This window comes from Tasmannia lanceolata, unplaced genomic scaffold, assembly GCF_043159265.1.
Source record: "Tasmannia lanceolata isolate RefF3 unplaced genomic scaffold, GAP_Taslan_0.1 ptg000194l, whole genome shotgun sequence".
Taxonomy (NCBI): Eukaryota; Viridiplantae; Streptophyta; class Magnoliopsida; order Canellales; family Winteraceae; genus Tasmannia; species Tasmannia lanceolata.
Window position 1 is genome coordinate 517,931 of NW_027518870.1, and position 4,570 is coordinate 522,500.

Consider the following 4,570-nt stretch of genomic DNA (forward strand, 5'->3'; position numbering starts at 1 on the left):
TCCGACGTGCCATGGCTCTGGTCCCATGGTCTTCGCAACCGAGCATTCGTGACACCCGCGGGGCCAGGACACCAACCCTTCCGACACGAGCATTCGCGCATGTTCTTTGGCCACACAACGGCGCCAGCACGAGCAAAATCATCCGCGGTGCGGTGGCCTTGCACGGCCTTTTGTCTTTGGAACCAACCATCAGTGCCACGGGAAGTGCCGGAGTCCCGGCATCCGCGGTGCCAAGTCATTGCGCCCTTGGTCTCTGCAGCGGGGCATGCCGGGCACTCCCAACCATTGCAAGCAAGCAAGCAAGCAAGAAAGAAAGTAAGTAAGTAAGTAAGTATTACATATAGGGGCGGGACATGCGGGGAGATCTGCGAAACGTGCATTACGGGGCACACGCGTACCTACCGGGGCATACCGACCCCTATTGGGGCACACGTGTGCATATCGGGGCATACCGGGCCTATCAGGGCATACCGGGCCTATCGGGGCACACGCGTACATACCGGGGCATACCGAGCCCTACTGGGGCACACGTGCGCATATCGGGGCGTACCAAGCCTATCGGGGCATACGCATGTATCCCAAGGCATACCGAGTCTATCCGGGCATACGCGTTCATACCGGGGCGTAACGGGCCTATCGGGGCATACTTGGGCATATCCGGGCAAAAAATGCCCAAAACTTGCGCAACCTTGGCAACCGTGGTCCATTCCTCTCTATATGCCTAGCCTTGCCAACCGTGGTCCATTCCTCACTATATGCCATGGCCTTGTGCCCATGGTCTTCCCAAGACAGCGTCCAAGGCCCCCGGAAGGCCAAGGGAGCCCAACCCAGCAATGCCCTGCTATGGCAAGCCAAGGCCAAGCATTCCGGTGCCTATCCGGGCAAAAATGCGATTCCTCTCTATATGCCTAGCCTTGGCAACCGTGGTCCATTCCCCACCATATGCCATGGCCTTGTGCCCATGGTCTTCCCAAGACAGTGTCCAAGGCGCCCGGAAGGCCAAGGGAGCCCAACCCAGCAATGCCCTGCTTTGGCAAGCCAAGGCCAAGCATTCCGGTGCCTAACCTTGGCAACCGTGGTCCTTTCCTCACCATATGCCATGGCCTTGTGCCCATGGTCTTCGCAAGACATCGTCCAAGGCGCCCAAAAGGCCAAGGGAGCCCAACCCAGCAATGCCCTGCTAGGGCAAGCCAAGGCCAAGCATTCCGGTGCCTAACCTTGGCAACCGTGGTCCTTTCCTCACCATATGCCATGGCCTTGTGCCCATGGTCTTCGCAAGACATCGTCCAAGGCGCCCAAAAGGCCAAGGGAGCCCAACCCAGCAATGCCTTGCTAGGACAAGCCAAGGCCAAGCATTCCGGTGCCTATCCGGGCAAAAACGCCCAAAGCATGCCCATTCCTTAGCCTATCCAGGCAAAAACGCCCAAAATCTGCACATTCTAGTGCCTATCCGGGCAAAAACGCCCACCAGCATGCCACCCTCCTATAGGGTTTGCGCAACCAACCAGCCTAACCACCAGTGGCAACCAAAGGTGCTGTTAGCGACGACTTCTGAAGACGCAACGAGACGCGACGTGTTTGCGCCCAGACGCGACGAGACGATGCGGGATCTGCGCCCAAGAATGCCTAGACCCGTCGACTTGATGCGGGATCAGCTCGCCCAAGCATGCCTAGTGTGCAAGGACTGTGTGCAAGGCTAGTGTCCAAGGCTAGTGCCCAAGGCTTGTGTGCAGGGCCAGTGCCCAAGGCTTGAACGCATGGCTTGTGTGCAAGGCTAGTGTGCAAGGCTAGTGTGCAAGGCTTGTGTGCATTGCTTGAGTGCAAGGCTTGTGTGCAAGGCTTGTGTGCATTGCTTCAGTGCATGGCTTGGGTGCAGCGGTTGTGCGCAAGGCTGGTGTGCATGGCTAGCGGAGCATGGCTAGTGTGCGAGGCTGCGTGCAAGGGAAGCGTGCAGGGCGAGTGTGCGAGGCCGCTGTGCACGGCGCCAGCACTAGCGAGCCATCATCTGCGTTGCCATGGCTCGCTTGGCCTTGGCTTGCCAGGCCCCGACACGAGCAATCGCGCATTTTCTTTGCAACCGACCATCAATGCCGCCCAACGGGGCCAGCACGAGCAGTCATCCGCGGTCCCCTGGCCCTGCGCACGTTTGTCTTTGAAACCGAGCATCAATGCCACAGAAAGTGCCGGGGCGCCAGCTGGAGCCATCATCCGACGTGCCATGGCTCTGGTCCCATGGTCTTCGCAACCGAGCATTCGTGACACCCGCGGGGCCAGGACACCAACCCTTCCGACACGAGCATTCGCGCATGTTCTTTGGCCACACAACGGCGCCAGCACGAGCAAAATCATCCGCGGTGCGGTGGCCTTGCACGGCCTTTTGTCTTTGGAACCAACCATCAGTGCCACGGGAAGTGCCGGAGTCCCGGCATCCGCGGTGCCAAGTCATTGCGCCCTTGGTCTCTGCAGCGGGGCATGCCGGGCACTCCCAACCATTGCAAGCAAGCAAGCAAGCAAGAAAGAAAGTAAGTAAGTAAGTATTACATATAGGGGCGGGACATGCGGGGAGATCTGCGAAACGTGCATTACGGGGCACACGCGTACCTACCGGGGCATACCGACCCCTATTGGGGCACACGTGTGCATATCGGGGCATACCGGGCCTATCGGGGCACACGCGTACATACCGGGGCATACCGAGCCCTACTGGGGCACACGTGCGCATATCGGGGCGTACCAAGCCTATCGGGGCATACGCATGTATCCCAAGGCATACCGAGTCAATCCGGGCATACGCGTTCATACCGGGGCGTAACGGGCCTATCGGGGCATACTTGGGCATATCCGGGCAAAAAATGCCCAAAACTTGCGCAACCTTGGCAACCGTGGTCCATTCCTCTCTATATGCCTAGCCTTGCCAACCGTGGTCCATTCCTCACTATATGCCATGGCCTTGTGCCCATGGTCTTCCCAAGACAGCGTCCAAGGCCCCCGGAAGGCCAAGGGAGCCCAACCCAGCAATGCCCTGCTATGGCAAGCCAAGGCCAAGCATTCCGGTGCCTATCCGGGCAAAAATGCGATTCCTCTCTATATGCCTAGCCTTGGCAACCGTGGTCCATTCCCCACCATATGCCATGGCCTTGTGCCCATGGTCTTCCCAAGACAGTGTCCAAGGCGCCCGGAAGGCCAAGGGAGCCCAACCCAGCAATGCCCTGCTTTGGCAAGCCAAGGCCAAGCATTCCGGTGCCTAACCTTGGCAACCGTGGTCCTTTCCTCACCATATGCCATGGCCTTGTGCCCATGGTCTTCGCAAGACATCGTCCAAGGCGCCCAAAAGGCCAAGGGAGCCCAACCCAGCAATGCCCTGCTAGGGCAAGCCAAGGCCAAGCATTCCGGTGCCTAACCTTGGCAACCGTGGTCCTTTCCTCACCATATGCCATGGCCTTGTGCCCATGGTCTTCGCAAGACATCGTCCAAGGCGCCCAAAAGGCCAAGGGAGCCCAACCCAGCAATGCCTTGCTAGGACAAGCCAAGGCCAAGCATTCCGGTGCCTATCCGGGCAAAAACGCCCAAAGCATGCCCATTCCTTAGCCTATCCAGGCAAAAACGCCCAAAATCTGCACATTCTAGTGCCTATCCGGGCAAAAACGCCCACCAGCATGCCACCCTCCTATAGGGTTTGCGCAACCAACCAGCCTAACCACCAGTGGCAACCAAAGGTGCTGTTAGCGACGACTTCTGAAGACGCAACGAGACGCGACGTGTTTGCGCCCAGACGCGACGAGACGATGCGGGATCTGCGCCCAAGAATGCCTAGACCCGTCGACTTGATGCGGGATCAGCTCGCCCAAGCATGCCTAGTGTGCAAGGACTGTGTGCAAGGCTAGTGTCCAAGGCTAGTGCCCAAGGCTTGTGTGCAGGGCCAGTGCCCAAGGCTTGAACGCATGGCTTGTGTGCAAGGCTAGTGTGCAAGGCTAGTGTGCAAGGCTTGTGTGCATTGCTTGAGTGCAAGGCTTGTGTGCAAGGCTTGTGTGCATTGCTTCAGTGCATGGCTTGGGTGCAGCGGTTGTGCGCAAGGCTGGTGTGCATGGCTAGCGGAGCATGGCTAGTGTGCGAGGCTGCGTGCAAGGGAAGCGTGCAGGGCGAGTGTGCGAGGCCGCTGTGCACGGCGCCAGCACTAGCGAGCCATCATCTGCGTTGCCATGGCTCGCTTGGCCTTGGCTTGCCAGGCCCCGACACGAGCAATCGCGCATTTTCTTTGCAACCGACCATCAATGCCGCCCAACGGGGCCAGCACGAGCAGTCATCCGCGGTCCCCTGGCCCTGCGCACGTTTGTCTTTGAAACCGAGCATCAATGCCACAGAAAGTGCCGGGGCGCCAGCTGGAGCCATCATCCGACGTGCCATGGCTCTGGTCCCATGGTCTTCGCAACCGAGCATTCGTGACACCCGCGGGGCCAGGACACCAACCCTTCCGACACGAGCATTCGCGCATGTTCTTTGGCCACACAACGGCGCCAGCACGAGCAAAATCATCCGCGGTGCGGTGGCCTTGCACGGCCTTTTGTCTTTG